Source organism: Betta splendens, chromosome 10 (assembly GCF_900634795.4).
Source record: "Betta splendens chromosome 10, fBetSpl5.4, whole genome shotgun sequence".
NCBI lineage: Eukaryota > Metazoa > Chordata > Actinopteri > Anabantiformes > Osphronemidae > Betta > Betta splendens.
Window position 1 is genome coordinate 3786290 of NC_040890.2, and position 17259 is coordinate 3803548.

Below are 17259 nucleotides of genomic sequence, written 5' to 3' on the forward strand. Positions count from 1 at the left end.
ACAATGCAGGTTTATAAGTGACAACATTCTGAACTTAGTGACTCCAGTCCTAGTATAAGCATCCCTTCTTCCTTCCACATTTCGATAATTGGTCTGATTGTTCAGTCTCTTCAGAATCGTGCACCTGTAAACAAGGTGCAGGTGTCTCACAGTCTCACCTCAGGTTTAGGTCTCTATATTGTAAATCTTAGTCCAGATGGCTCCAAGTTTCTTTTTCAATCCGAAATGAGAGTCACACAAACACAAAACACTTGAGTTGAGTTGAGTTGTTGAGTTTCCTGTGGGTTTAGATTTCTGATAAAATACATCTGCAGTGCCTTCACTGGTGCCCACTGCGTTTATAATTTTTGAGTCACTAGATCTCCATTTAAACATGCATTTTGTTTAATCATGCAGTAGTGTAGTATGATTAAACAAACGAGAGTACATAGCAGAGTCATTTCACGAGCAGCACGTCATTTGCAGACAGTTTAATAGAACAGAGACTAGGAGCTACAAAACAAAATACTTTCATTTTTTTATGAATATAAAAAAACATTACTCTGACTTGGTACACAGTCATTATAAAACCCCATAAACAAAAATATTCGCTTGAGTATAAAAGTCAGAAACTGGCATGTATGCATTGACAGGCTGAGCAGTGTGGTGGTCTGTCAGGATGAGACATAGCTAAACACCTAGCTAGATGTCAGTCAGCTGTTCTACTGTTATTACAGTAAACATGCTGGGGAGGACGCAGATGATTATTATGCTGAGGGACAAAGAAGAACCAAATAGGAATAAAAAGGCACGACATTACCAGACACATCAGGTTTTGCACTTCAGGTTTTGGCATATCTGTGTAGTGTACCTTGTGAGTTGATAAGCTGTAAATTGTTCTTGTTTGATCTGTTCATTGCAAACAGCTGAACTTTGGGATGTTGTGTAAAATCAGTGGAACAGTCCATAGATAAACAATTTAACTGGAAATCAGTAAGTGAGTGTGGCCTTTGGACTCTTAGATTCTCTTAATTCCTGTGAACTCCTCAGATGAGGTACACATACACACACACACACACACACACACACACACACACACACACACACACACACACACACACACACACACACACACACACACACACACATTGTTGTTGGCAATCTTGGACGTCATGTCCTCTGGGCTTAAGAGGAAATGGAGCAGCGTTCTCCAGTGAATTAATCTTTACAAATGTTTATTAGTTTAAACTTCACAGTACATATGCCTCTTGTGGTGTATTCAAATGTCTATAGATCAGACTTTGGTCATTTATTATATATAGTACCATGTTCATTAAATAACATTTTATATATTTTTGAGTGTATCTGCACCCCCCAGTTTTGACTGGACCCCCCAGATGTGGATATGGCACAAAGGAGCTTGCAGAGCAGACACTGTTTATATCAGATCTGGCTGCCTCAGACATTTACGTTCTCACTCACAGCTCCTCTGGGTAATATTGTGATAAGGGCTTATAATGTCTGCTAACAAGTGTATCTCATTTACATACATCTGCAGCTGTTAGAGAAAGCACCATCTTCTCTTCACAAAATAATATCATCACAATTTAATGTATAGTATTTACAAACAATGCAGCCTCAGCAGCATTGTTTGTTTTGTTATAGGCTTAGCAGTAACCAAAGTATGCCACATGCTGTACAGATACACATTCAAAGATGAGCTGACTTCTCATTTTAACTAGTGGGTGGCCAGATGATGCGTTTTGTTCTCAAACCCACTTTGTATATTATTATGAACTTGTGCCTCCTTCTAAAGATAGATGTTTTAAAGCAATTGACACCTGTTTCTATATTGGCTGATGAGAACAGGTGGGGAAATAATTTTATCCTACTAAAGTGCAGTGGTTTGCAATCATTATTACAAGTGTATTGCTGCCACCTGTAGCCACTCTCCTGGTACCTTTTACTCCAGAAAACCCTGCACAGTCCCCCAGCACTCCAAAATGAAGTGCGTTCCATGTCTGTCTTTTTATTATTCTAAATTTAATAGCAGTATCTAAATGTCAGTGAAGAGCAGAAGAAAAGCGCTGAGACAATTCTGACACGCTGCTCTAGCACGCCAAACGACCACAGAAATCATATGACAGCCCATGGACTGGCTGAATTGGACCTTTTGAAGCACATGAACATGCACACTTAAGACATTTACAGACACATTGACATATCTGATAACTGTGTACATGGCTCCTGAATATAGATGGGCAAGGCAAGCAGACGGCCATGCACACCTGTGTATTTATATCATATTACTGACACTATATGTAATGTAATCTTGTTCTAACACACACACACACACACACACACACACACACACACACACACACACACACACACACACACACACACACACACACTCCCAGGCGAACAGCTGACATTAGCCGCTAAGCCTCCCTGTAGCTTCCTGACCTTTATTGGCTGTCAGAGGCAGACAGCAAGTACAGAGACCACAGCTCTAATCAAGAACCTGATGCGTCCTCCTTGTCTTCCAGTCACTCACAGGTCTGTCAATGATTCAGTGGCTCCACACACTTTTCTCATTACTTTCATATATATTCTTTTGCACGGCTCATTTATCTGCCCAGCCTCTATCGCCAATTCAAGAAGATAGAATCATGCATGAATGACTGCTATCTGAACGAATCAATGCAGCTGCAGCCAAGTCTTCAAATCCAAAAATTATCAAAGTAATATTGTATTTCCTTATAATGTATGTGTACAGGTGTTACAGGCCTGGAGGTGGTGGTGGTGTTGCAGTTCAAAGTGACCATCATTTTCACTCCAGTATAGTTGCGTCGCCATTGTGCAATGGGTTCATTGTCGACTAAGAATATTAAATCCTGCAGCAAAGTTAAAAAATCAGGATGCTAATCTTGTTTTAATCACCAGGTGGTTGTTTCGAGCCCTCCGAAGCACTACAGTGCAACTGAGGTTCAACTATTCATTTCTACCTGTAACATACATATATTACACCAAACCTATTATGAAGTATCTGTGGTGTCGCAACAACTTGCTATTAAATAAATACCGTCTCATTAAAATTGAGTCATTATCCATGACTAGTCATCTGCACCAAACCACCAGGAACCAGGACTAGAGGGGTCCGCCTCCTTGGGTCATCACGAACTAGACCTGGAGGGATCTGCACCGGACCATCAGGAACCAGGACTAGAGGGGTCCGCTTCGTCTGCCATCAAGAACTAGGCCTGGAGGGATCCGCACAGGACCATCCCGATCCAGGACTAGTGGGGTCCGCTTCATCTGGTCATCAGGAACTGAGGGACTGGAAACAAAGCCTGGCTTGGCTGGGCAGAAGCTGGAGCTTGAGCAAGATGTGGCTGAGCTGGGGCTTGAGCGAGACGAGGCTGAGCTGGAGCTTGGGCGAGACGTGGCTGAGCTGGAGATTAGGATTGTGGCTGAGACGGAGCCTGAGCGAGCCGTGGCTGAGCTGGAGCTAGGCTTGAGCAGGTTGTGGAGGATGAGCAGGAACATGAGCCAGACCTGAAGATAGAGCTGAAGATGGGCAAGATGGCTGCACTGTAGCTGGGCAAGATAGCTGTGCGGTGGCTTGACCTAGGCACGATGGCTGCATGGGGGCTTGAGCTGGGCACGAGGGCTTGAGCTGGGCACGGGGCCTTAAGCTGGGCTTGATGGCTGCACAGGGGGTCAGACGTGGCTGGGCAACAGATGCAGCAGCAGATGCCAGCTCAGACAAATGAGACCTGGACACCGGAATCCAAACTGGAATATGACGAGAACCTGGAGCTAGACGCGGAATGCAGGTACAGGGGACCGCAGTGGTCTCTGCGTCAAGGACTGAATTGGAGAGCGTTGCAGGGCTGGGGTAAAGCTTTTAAGAACAGTTGTACAAAATAAAACAGCAAATGGCAAGAAATGATGACCAGAGAAACAGAGCTGTGACAGTGATTCAGCTGATTCAGATTTGGCTTTGCCGTGAATGACTTGTTTCCACAAATGCGAGATTAACCCAGCCCTAGTTTAGCCCTAGCAGATAAGTTGATGCTAATAAGTACGTTAGCATTAGTATTTTGAATTGAATTTCGGTTTTAAACTGACATAACTGGTAAATGCTCCTATAGTAAATACTATAATCGTCTGCCACAGATGACCATCATTTCGTAGTCTTAGCAATCCATGCACTAAATAACAGGGGCGTATTGTGGTATATACTTGTGTTATATTGTCTCATGGGCCAAATGATAATAATGAGATACAAACCCTGTTTTTCTGGTAATTAAAATTGAAAGCCTGTTCCCACTCAGACTCGAACCTGCGACAAAGAGCTATTACACCATTTGTGTTAACGACTACATTATGCAAGACTTGAACAATAGCTATCCCACATGAGCCTATATAACAGTGTGTAACGGTGTTAAAGTGCTGTAGCTTTAAGACAAAGAGTGGGAGTTGATTGCCACCTACAGGCCAAAAAGACGTAACACACACATTCGGGTTGAAAGTGAGGTGATAATGCAAGACAAATTGAAACAAATCACAGGAGAGGCTGACACTTTTAATTGCTACCACTTCTTAACTTCGTTGAGGACCGATGGCCACCTGTTGACTAAAGCTCTTCGACGGATCCCAGGGTGGCAGGTGAACATGGACGCGTAGACCCAATGAATGACTTCCTCCTGGATATTGAGAAGAACGAACAGGTGATTGGGAGGGCAAGCCAGCTGAGGAGGTTGGTTCCGACCTGCCTCCTTGGCTCTCAATCGCCCAAGTTACAGCTCCGCCCAGGCAGGAACCAGTTAAGATAGGTTCAGAGGTTTCAATGTCCTCTTCGGACTTGTGAATGCAAGAAGGTGCGTTAGCCTTGGTATTCTTGGAACCTGAAAAATAAGGACCATCGGGCTTGGCTTGGGTTATGTTTCTTGGCCGACTTGAGGTACTTCAAGTTTTTGTGATCTGTAAATACCAAGAACAGCTATTCTGCACCCTCCAGCCAGTATTGCAACTCTTGTACAACAGTTGATAGGCATTGCAAAGTTCCAGCTTGGTGTAGATTCTGGCGTCTGTGAACAAATCGAAAGCAGATGTTAACAAAGTGTGTAACAGTCATGTACCACAATGTCATTCAGACCTTGGTAATCGATACACTGGCGGAGTTAGCTGACCTTCTTGTCCACAAAGAAGAACCCCGCTCCAGCAGTAAACAAATATGGTCCAATTAACTAGGCGGACAGCGCCTTATCAATACAGTGGCTTGTAAAAGTATTCATACCCCTTGAAATTTTCCACATTTTCTCACATTATGAACACAAACATAAATATATTTTATTGGTATGTTATGTTTTTTTTTTACAAAAAAAAAACTGTGCAAGTCTTCAGCTCCCTTGAAACAATACTTTGTGGAACTCCCTTTTGCTGCAATACTGCAATACGTTTGTGTATCTCCACTAGCTTTGCACATCTAGAGACTGAAATCTTTGCCAAATTCTTTCTTTGCAAAATAATTCAAGCTGAGTGAGATTAGATGGAGAACATTTGTGAACTGCAGTTTTCAGTTTCTCGATTGAATTTAGGTCTGGACTTTGACTGGGCCATTCCAACACATACATGTGTTTCATTTTAAACCATTGATTGTAGACTTGGCTTTATGCGTAGGGTCATTGTCCTGTTTTAAGGTGAATCTCCGCCCCAGCCTCAAATGTTTTGCAGACTCCAACAGTTTTTCCTCCAAGATTGCCCTGTATTTGGCTCCATCCATCTTCCCATCAACTATGACCAACTTCCTGTCCCTGCTAAAGACAAGCAGCCCCAATGCATGATGCTGCCACCAACATGTTTGACAGTGGGTATGGGGTGTTCAGAGTCATGTGCAATATTACGTTTCTACCACACATAATGTTCTGCATTTAGGCCAAAAAGTTCAATTTTAGTCTTATTTGACCAGATCACCTTCTTTGTCATGTTGTTGTTCAATGGACAGATTCCCCCACCTGAGCTGTAGATCTCTGCAGTTCATCCAGAGTCACCATGGGCCTCTTGGCTGCATCTCTGATCAGTGCTCTCCTTATTCGGCCTGTTAGTTTAGGTGGACGAATTTCTCCCTGACCTGTTTGGTGTGTTCCTTGGACTTCATCAGAATCAGAATCAGAATCACAAAGCGCTTTATTGCTAGGTCCTGTAGAGTGCACTTTACAGAACTAGGAACTTGTCTTGGTGTTGGCACACCCAGGCAGCCATTTGCGACAGACTTCCCTCTCCCTGGACACTTCCTCCAGCTCTTCTAGTGGGAACCCAAGGCATTCCCAGGCCAGCCGAGAGACAGTTTCTCCAGCGTGTCCTGGGTCTTCCTCTGGGCCTTCTACCGGTGGGACATGCCCGGAACACCTCCCCAGGGAGGCGTCCAGGAGGCATCCGAACCAGATGCCTAAGCCACCTCAACTGGCTCCTCTCAATGTGGAGGAGCAGCAACTCTACTCTGAGCTCCTCCCGGGTGACAGAGCTTCTCACCTTATCTCTAAGGGAGCGCCCAGCCACCCTACGGAGGAAGCTCATTTTGGCTTGTATCCGTGACCTTGACTTTGCCCTTTCGGTCATGACCCAAAGCTCCTGAACATAGGTGAGGGGAAGGAACGTAGATTGACCAGTAAATTGAGAGCTTTGCCTTTTGGCTCAGCTCCGTCTCAAAGCACTTTACAAAGTAAGGTTTAAGACCTCACACAACTAAACCCAACAAATCCCACATACAGCAAGCATTTAATTTGACCATTTAAATTTCACCACGATGGACAGGGACACTGATCACATTACTGCAGCCGCTGCATCAATCCGTCTGCCAGTCTCACGCTCTTTGCTTCTCTCACCCGTGAACAAGACCCCAAGTTACTCGAGAACCATGGCCTAAGATTTGGAGGAACTGATTCTCATCCCATCCGCTTCACACTCAGCTGCAAAGCGCACCAGCGCACACTGAAGGTCCTGGCCTTATGAAGCCAACAGGACAACATCTGCAAAAAGCAGAGATGATACAGTCGTAGCACTTCAAAGCGACCACCTTTTTTACCGCAGTACGTGCGCGTCGCCAGCGCGCCGCGGGTGCGTCCCTGAAAAAATGAGGGTGCTATGCTCGTTTTAACCACCAGGTGGCGCAAAGATGTGAGGTCCGACTGTTCATTTCTATCTGTGTCTGCACATGTAGAGTAGTTCATTTTTAAATATTATAGATTATTATGCGTCTTTGCTCGCTAGTGTGGGCTACTGTTTGTTGTCAATTGCCGAAGCTGCTGATGTTTTTACACAGTTTAAAGGCCAGCCGAGAGACACTTCTCCAACCAATCCAATAGAATAATATAAGTATACTAACATAAAATAGGAATCTATATTTAATCATCAATCTGTGTTATAAATGTATTATGTATATCTGTAATCGTCTTCTGGTTTGTTGATCATGAGGAAGAAATACAAAACAAACTGGATTCGTTTCGTTTGGTCCTCTCTTGGTGGAGCAAACGAGCGACAAACGGAATTCAAGTGTTGTTGTTTTTTCGACACAAGGCACGGAGTTGGATTTAAAGCTGATTTTTCGTTTTGAGAAAAAAGCAGAGAACGAAAAACTAAGTCGTTCTCTCGTTATAGCAGCTTTTAAGGTTAACCAAATGCTTAAAATTTACTCCGACCGCAATGACCTATAGTTTGCTCTGACTCTGAATGAAAAGCCCGAATGACAGATGATGTGTCCAGGTAGAGCTTAACCAGAAATGTATGCATGTGATAATGCAGGCAACGAGAGATTCGGGGAAGTGGCGTCACTGTCTAGAGCAGACAGTGATGTGACGTTCCAACGATGGTCCTGAGGAGCCACTTATTCATAGGCAGATGACTTGGATCAAGTTGTCAATGCGCGCTAGTTTTGGTTGTCAAATGCTGATCTCGCTGCTGTCTTTATACAGTATGTCCTCGTGTGTAAGTACTGTGTTGGGTCTGTGTACGTTCTACGTTTGATTTCCCCCTCTAGAATAAATCAAGCCGTTTTCTAGGTAAATTGTCCAGAAAATAAAATACAAAGAACATCCGCTTCCTTATTTCTCTTGATATAAGCGAAAAACGGAATTTAATCACAGCACCGTGTTAAAACCAAATAAACGACTTCACTTTAAACTTTTAAACGCTGTTCTTATGGACGTTCACATAAAATCTGTAAGAGGATTTTATTTAATATAACTAAATAAATTGTATAATTTTTTTCTCTATGGCGCGTCAGAACATCAGGACTCAGCAGATCAACAACGCATTAATGCAGCAGCTTGTTTGTTTGTACATGTGCTTATACACGATAAATGTTTTTACTGAATGAAAACAAAAATAACTCCTGCTCTGCAGCATAAACCACTTTGACCACTTTTAAGGTGCTCAATTAAACAGTTAAAACATTAAGAGATAGGCAATGTGCCCTTTAAACGGAAGCTGCATTATTATACTTTACCGTAATTACATTTACCAAAATATCTGAAGAAAAACAACGTTTTATTACGCAGGCAACACAGTGGATTTGGAACTCGCTTCGCGCGAGTTACAGCGTGTGATGTTGATTCAGTTGCAAAGCAAACTTCAAACCCCATCCCCTACTACGTATTGGCACAGAGACATTAACATATTGTCTCCACTCGGTCAATAGGTGTAAAATACTTTAGCTCCGAGACAAAGAAAAGCTCCATGGGAGATCGGGCGCGTGATCAGCTGCACCTACGTAGCTGTGAGACGCCAAAACCTTTCACTTGACTTTATTTAAATGCTCTTCTTGTGGTATTTCACACAGGTCTGGCAGACTACCGCTAACTTGTAAAGAATATTATATATAAAAATAAATAAATTGTAAAAAAGTAATAAGGACTGTTTTACACTTATTTAGCCGAAGACAAAACTCAAAAGAGAGACACCCATCAAGTTTTAACAAATGTGCAATAAAAAATATAAACAGAAAACGCTTGAAAGCGTTTCCGTTTTATATTCCGTTTATTTCGTTATTACTCCTTTCAACTGTACCACATAAAGTCATTGCAGAGCTACAGCCTTGTTCCTACAAAGTTAACCAGCTGTTTATTTCGTTATTGACTCTTTCATGTCCGTCTGGTGAATGAAAGTGGGCGTGGCCATCCACGTCCCAGAGCAGGGACACTGGGGGAAGGGGAAACACGCATCAACACGCAGGACAAAGATCTGCGTTTCTCTGCTGCTACAGCCTCGGCTGCGTTGGGTTGTTAGTGTCCCTTTCACCTGTATCATATGAAATGTGTTCCTGCGAAGTTGATCAGCTGCTTTCAGAATCAGAATCGTTTTTATTCTCCAGGTTTGAACAGGGCAAACATTATTTTTATTTACAAAAAAATTAAAACGTTCACATGTGATTTGTCCGCTTTGATGTAGACAAAACTCTTGAAAGCAATTTACTTTACATTCCGTTTATTTCGTTAGTCCCACTTTCATATCTGTCTGATAAATAAAAGTGGGCGGGGCTATCAGTCCCGTAGCAAAGGTAAGCGCTGACTGTGGGGGTGGGCGCATCACCATACAGGACAAAGACCTGTGTTCCTCTGCTACAGCCTCCTCTTTCAGCCTGTTGTAATTGCAAATGCTGCACTGAGCTCTCTTTTATTTTAACGAGTTTTGTGTCTACATGAAAGCGGGCAGAACAACGTCAATGCGTGTCACCGCTGAAAGCGGCTGGTGAACCTCTTGGGAACATGGCTGTAGCTCTGCAATGACTTTATGTGGTACAGGTGAAAGGGAAAATAACGAAATAAACGGAATATAAAACGGAAACGCTTTCAAGCGTTTTCTGTTTTATTTTTATTGCACATTTATTAAAACTGTACTGTCGTTTTTTCGTAATTTTTGGTGACGTTACAGTGCAAACCGTATGGGATTAAAAAAATAAATAAAAATAATGTTTGCCCTGTTCAAACCTGGGGAAAACGATTCTGATTCTGAAAGCGGCTGATCAACTTCGTAGGAACACATTTCATATGGTACAGGTGAAAGGGACACTAACAACCCAACGCAGCGAGGCTGTAGCAGCAGAGAAACGCAGATCTTTGTCCTGCGTGTTGATGTGTGCTTCCCCTTCCCCCAGTGTCCCTGCTCTGGGACGTGGATGGCCCCGCCCACTTTCATTCAACAGACGGACATGAAAGAGGAAATAACGAAATAAACAGCTGGTTAACTTTGTAGGAACACGGCTGTAGCTCTGCAATGTATTTATGTGGCACAGGTTAAAAGGAGTAATAACGAAATAAACGAAATATAAAACGGAAACGCTTTCAAGCGTTTTCTGTTCACCCAAACTTGATGGGTGTACAGTCATCTTTTCAGAAAATTTTTAGCATTTGCATGTTGTTGTAAATGAATACAACAAGATTAACAAAATCTACGTTTGAAAAACCTGTGAAGAGTTCCGTGTTTACATGAAAGCGGGCAGAACAACGTCCGTCTATGACTCACTGCCGAAAGCGGCTGGTAAAACTCTTGGGAACATGGCTGTAGCTCTGCTAAATAATACAGGCAGCCTATTTTGTATGCGAAAATATAAAAATGTTCAGTAATTACAACTTCTGCTTCTACCGGGATTCGAACCCGGGGTAAAAATTGACACATCAAGGCTGTTAAAGATAAACAAACCACTACACCACGGAGGCGTTGTGACGTATCTCTACATGGGCCTATTTAACATATGTATAAGACAGCCTCATAAAGGCCAGTGTGGGGGCTGATCGCCACCTATAGGCCAAATAGACGTAACACAGCTTCAACGCGCTAAAAACCCAGTGATACCGCACTGAAAATGCAAACAGATTGCCGTAAAGGCTGACACTTTTAAGTGCTACGACTGTATACTGTGGTCCCCACACCGGACCACCTCCACAGAATTGGCAAAGAACTGCTTCCCCCTCCTGAGGCGTCAATCGGTTTGCCAGAATCTCTTTGAAGCCGAACGATAGTTTTCCTCCATGGCCTTCCCAAACTCTTCCCAGGCCCGAGTTTTTGCCTCTGGCATCCACCACCGGGTTCGGGAATTACCACCACGTCAGGCACCGGAGACCCTGCGTCTGCAGCTCCGAACGGCCGTGTTTACAATTGAGGGGGAGAACATGGTCCACTCAGACTCTATGTCTCCAACCTCCCTTGGAATCTGGTCGAAGCTCTCCCGGAGGTGTGAGTTAAAGGTCTGTCTGACAGAGGGTTCAGCCAGACATTCCCAACACACCCTCAAGATACGTTTGGGCCTGCCAAGTCATTCCAGCCTCCTTCCCTGCCAGCGGATCCTACTCACCACCAGGTGGTGATCAGTTGACAGCTCAGCCCCTCTCTTCACTCGAGTGTCCAAAACATATGGTCGAAGGTCAGGTGAAACGACTACAAAGTCTATCATCGACCTCTGGCCTAGGGTGTCCATGTGCACCGATGGACACCCTTATATTCGAACATGGTGTTTGTTATGGCCAAACTGTGCCTAGCACAGAAGTCCAGTAACATAACACCATTCGGGTTCAGATCAGGGAGGCTGTTCCTCCCAATCACGCCTCTCCAGGCATCACTGTTGTTGCCCACGTGGGCATTGACATCTCCCAGAAGAACGATGGGGTCCCCCTCCCTCCAGAAACCCCAAGAAGACCGAGTACTCCACACTACCGTTTGGGCCGTAAGCACAAACGACAGTGAGTGACCTATCCCCTACCCGAAGTCACAGGAAAACGACCCTCTCGTCCACCGGGGAAAACTCCAACACATGGCGGCTAAGCTGGGGAGTTATGAGCAAGCCCACACAAGCCCGCCGCCTCTCGCCTCAGGCAACTCCACAGTAGAAGAAGGTCCAGCCCTTCTCAAGGAGTTGGGTTCCAGAGCCCAGGCTGTGTGTTGAGGTGAGCCTGACTTTGTCTAGTCGACCTCCTGCACAAGCTCAGGCTCCTTCCCCCCCAGTGACATTCCATGTCGGCCAGATTGGTTATCCAGGGATTGGGTCGCCTAGGCTCCCGCCTTCGGCTGCTGCCCAATCCACTATGCACTGGCCCCCTACGGCTCCTCATGCGGATGGTGGGTCCACCTAGACCCAGAATGGTTGGCCGGGCATGCGAGCCCCAACCCCAGGCCTGGCTCCAGGGTGGGGCCTTACCGGGCTACGTCTCGGCCCTTGCTGGTCTACCTTTCATAGGGGGGTTGCAGTGGAAAAAACAATACAATACAGAAACTAAAAGAAGATAAATAGAGGCACAGCTGGTGAGCTAGATTGGGGGAGAGGGTGAGGGAGAAGGGACGGAATAATACACAGCCAATTCTAGTACATTTTAACAATCCATGGCTAATTTGTCTAGATCAATAGTCCAATCGGTGAGAACTCAGGGCTTCATTGTCTCTTGTGGGACGAAAGACTGTCATCATATTCACCAAGTGTTTAGTCTGACTGTCTCTTGTCCTCCTCCGAACGGGCTGAGATCTTACTGGTCAGTCCTTCAATCCGGGCCATCCTCTGGTGTCATTTCGTCAGCCGAGTAACCATGGCCCCCAACAGTGTTTGTAGCTCCATGGCCGGTGGACATGGCAATACTGTAAGCCGGCCGCAGATTTTCCAATCTTGCGATAATGCAGGGCACTACCAAAGCCAATTATGATAAGCCCTGTTATCAAAGTTCTCTGCATCCTTGATGGACATTGGCTTCAGACACACGAGGCACCAGGAATCCCACACGTCCCGCACGTAGCCGGAGGCAAGAGTCCCCGAGGGGCAGAGCAGATTATTTTCAATTCATTTCAATTCAATTCAATTTTATATAGCGCCAAATCACAACAAAGTTATCTCAAAGCACTTTACAAAGTAAGGTTTAAGACCTCACACAACTAAACCCAACAAATCCCACATACAGCAAGCATTTAATTTGACAGCAACAGTAGAGAGGAAAAACTCCCTCTCTAAAGAGGAAGAAACTTCCAGCAGAACTGGAGAACAGGCTCCCTCGACCGGTTGGGGTGAGGGCATATAGAGAGAGAGAAAAGCACTGCAACAACAACAAGCAACAACAGAGCACTGGCAGGATGGTTGGACCAGGGACTGGACTCAGGCACGATGGTTGGAGCCGCAGTCTCCCATCACAGACACCAAACTTCCAATGATACATGTAGGTGAAGACAGTGTGGAGGAGAGAGAGAGAGAGAGAGAGAGAGAGAGAGAGAGGGAGAAGCACAACTACTGGAGAGAAAGAGACAAGGTTAGTTAAACATAGAACAATGAAGGGAGGTTATTGGACAGAAGAAGTAGAAGGAAACAGAGGAGCTCAGTGTATAAATTAAGTCCCCCAGCAGTCTATGTCTATTGTAGCTTAACTAAGAGATGGTCCCTGTGACTAACAATCATTGCCAGTGATCTGAACCATCTCTAACTATAGGCTTTATCAAAAAGGAAGGTTTTAAGCCTCATCTTAAGGGTAAAGAGTATGTCAGCTTCTCAAACCTGAAGAGGGAGCTGGTATCTTGGTAGCTAAAAGCTCTGCCTCCCGTTCTGCATTTAAAGACTCTAGGAACCAGAAGTAGCCCAGCACTCTGAGAACTAAGTGTTCTGCTGGAAGCATAAGGAGCTATGAGGTCTTTAAGATAAGAAGGAGCTTTATCATTGAGTACTTTGTAGGTGAGCATGAGAAATTTAATTTCTATTCTACATTTTATGTAAAACGCGCTGAGTGACCAGTTGATTAGCTCCATGTTAAAAAATGTTATTCCAGAATAGCAGATCAGGGTGCTCAGAAGAGACAGGACAAGGCCACTGCAAGCAAAAGTAGAGTGGGAGCAGAACACAAATACGTCTGCACTCCTCGAGAGGGATTCTGTTTGCTCACCAATTCCGGGGGGGAGTCACAGAACAGCTGTATTTGTACCAATGTTAAATTGCACTCAGGTGAACTCTATTCAGTCATTAGGTGAACAAAAAAATCAGTCAGCAACCATCAGGCAACTTCTGCAGGCACTTGGATGCACTCAGAGAAAAGAGGGCTGAATACTTTTGCACACTGCACTTCTCAGCTTTGTATTTGTTAAAAAAATGAACTCATGTAAAATTTCCTTTGTACTTCAGAATTGTATGCCTCTGTGTGTTGGTATTTTACATAACATTACAATAAAACATATGCTAGTGATCATATTGTGAAAAAATGTGGAACGGTTCAAGGAGAATGAATATAATCTTATGCAAGCCACTGTATACTCTTTCACAGCCAGCCTCTTCTTCGGGGCTAGTTCCCTTTTGGGGCTCCGTCCCAGGTGTCAGGATGATTACACAGTCATGGAGGGGTTGTGGAGGCCCTCTTTTTGCTAAAAACAGCTTGAAGATCAAGGTAGCATTCAAACTCCAGCCATGTCCGGCGGTTCCATTTCCGCCATTTAGTAATCGCAGCCTGGTCCAACTCAGAGTCCGAAACAAAACATGAATTGTCCCAATCAGTGCCCCACTACTCCAATCGAGTCGGGGATTGTGTAGCCACAGCCAGGTGTGACCTAAAATTGCCTGCACATGGTTGGCGGAGCAGAGCATCTCATAGCTGGCTGGGTCCATTTTTGACCAGATTGTTCTGTCAGGCTTAGTGACGCTACGGACCCACATGCATTGAGTAGAAATTTTAAGAAGAAGAGCTAGGCCAGGGATCGGCAACCAAGGAAAATAAAAATAAAGTGAAGGCAGAGACAATCATTGAACAATCTAGGTGAAATGTCAAATACATAAAACAGATGTAAGACAAAACATGAGATATAAATTGCAGAACATAAGTCATAAATCATATAATAACCACATAGAATAAGGAAGAAAAATTTTTTCCTTCACAGCCAACAGAGGAGCGCTACAACATGCTTGCTCCAGCTTCTCTTACTCCATAAACACTCCCTCACTCATACCCATAGCAGGGGTAGGCCCTGCTACAAACAAATTGTCCCAGAGAATGTCTGTAAGAGAAATTCTGTAGCAATCCACGTCTAGACCTATGTAATTTTTTTTTTTTGTTCTGTCCAGCAGTTTAATGAGGCAGCATATATTACGCTGAATGCTATATTGTGATGGAAAGCTTTGCTTTAACAAGAGGGGTATATATATATAAAACATATATACTCTTCTTGATTTATGGTTTATTTAGCTGATCCCAAATATGTGTGATGTTGCTGTGTTGGTGGACAGGTTATGATTCTGCTTTAGGGTGTGTGTGTGGGGGGGTTCTAGGGGTGCAACCAGCTGCTGAGACCAAGCAAATCTGTTAAGTAACAATTGGTGCAAAATAAATAAGCAGGGATGTACCTTAGGCTAACACTGTTGATCATTGTTTAATCATTGAAACATTGTTGGAATTTATTTTGCTGATCTGCTCAAGCCTCGTTAGCTGTGCTATAGCCTTGAAGTTTTCTCCCTTCTGCTCTGCAAGAAATAGGGAGTACCGGTGTGTAGCATCCTTTTCTGATGTGCTCAATGCTTGCTTTGTGCAGAAAATATTTCCCATGTACTGTGTCACTATGCACCTTCCAGAATGCAATACATATTATGAGCTGAATCCTTGTCTTCTCTTCAGTGAGAGGAAGTTGCCTTTGCTGTAAACTGCTCATTCCTTGCAAGTAAAATCCTGAAGAAGGTCTCAACTGATTGTGTCTGCTTTATTTAAGATTTGCAAAGGGTACTAACAATTTCCCTAACAAACACATTCATAACTAAACAACTGTTGTACTGTGGTTTACCTTGGAGATTAATACTAATACCAATAATAGTGTTAAGGCATGTGCACATACTCATACAAACATATACATATCATATACATACACATATGCATTGTTATACATATCGCATACTACTTAATAAAAGTCATGACATACAACACCACAATTTCCATATTCACACATTATTGATATTGGTAGTAATAAGTATCAGTAATACTTACAGTTGGATTTGGAAAGCCTGTTTATCAGCTCAGGTGTTGAGTGTCCCACTACAAGGTTAGTAAAGCTGTAGCTTAACATTATTCACCCAAAGGGTGAGGCAGACGGTTAAGTTCCAGGAGGGCAGGTGTTGAGACTCAAGCCGCCCACACAGAACCCCCCAGGCAGAACCGCAGCAGCCACAGAGACAGCACCCGAGGTCAGAGTGGGCCACCGTGGGTCAACGCTGTCCGCCCCATGAGAACCAGGGGCAAACACTATCTACACAAATCTATCTGCTATGTTATCTGTACAGTGAGGTACAGAGAGTTTGTGAGACCCATTTGGAACATCCTTTGTCCTGTATAGTGAGTTCTATGAAGAATTTTATATTGTATTAGTTGTAAATTTGTATTTTTGGCAGGATCATCATTTTTATGGTGGCAATTCTTCCCATAAGTGAAATGGGTAAGGACTGCCATCTTTTGAGGTTGGCCTCTATTTGTTTTAATAATGGATTGTATTTTAGATCAATAAGCTCTGATAGCCTAGACGACAATTCAATGCCCAAGTATTTAATCCCTGAGTGGAGTGTGGTAGAAGAGATGTTAGTCACCTTAAGGTTAAGTGATAACACTATAGATTTGGTCCAGTTAATAGAGTATTCTGAAAGTCCTGAGAATTCATCTATGAGGCTGATAGTTGTAGGAAGAGACATCTGTGACTCTAGGAGAAACAGTAACACATCGTCAGCATTTAAACTTATTTTATGATTTACTGATTTGGTCGATATTCCAGTAATTCCTTCATGCTGTCTTATTGCTGCGGCTAGAGGTTCAATAAATATTGCAAATAGTGATGGGGAAAGTGGGCAGCCCTATCTTGTCCCTCTATTCAGATTAAACCTTGGTGAGATCTGGTTGTTTGTTCTGACTGCGGAGTTTGCTGAGCTGTATAATATTTCGATCCAGTCTATGAATGATTTCCCAATGCCGAGTTTGTGCAGATTGGCTAAAAGAAACTTCCAGTTTACTCTATCGAAAGCTTTTTCTGCATCTAAGGAGACGATGGGTGACTCTAGTTTATGGACCTAGGTAACTTAACACGACGTTTACGCTTCACTCCCCTCCAGAGAGACAAAGCTGCGATTCACCAGAAGATAAGAATACACAGAATTAGAATACACAGTCTATTCCACAGGACACTGTTTCCTCTCACAACAGAACTTTGAGTTTAACATAAACAACACACATATGACTAAGTGCACATCAATAGACCATGGATACTTTTAGGTGACACCACCTAAATCTCACCAGG

General features: G+C 43.7%; 1 long non-coding RNA gene across 1 annotated transcript; it reads left to right on the forward strand.

Moving 5' to 3' along the window:
• Window positions 1-2466: 2466 nt before the first annotated feature.
• Window positions 2467-4308, forward strand: LOC129604780 (uncharacterized). The gene is made up of 2 exons (XR_008695979.1): window positions 2467-2538; window positions 3121-4308. It is a non-coding gene; the product is annotated as an uncharacterized LOC129604780 (long non-coding RNA).
• The last annotated feature ends 12951 nt before the right edge of the window (window positions 4309-17259 follow it).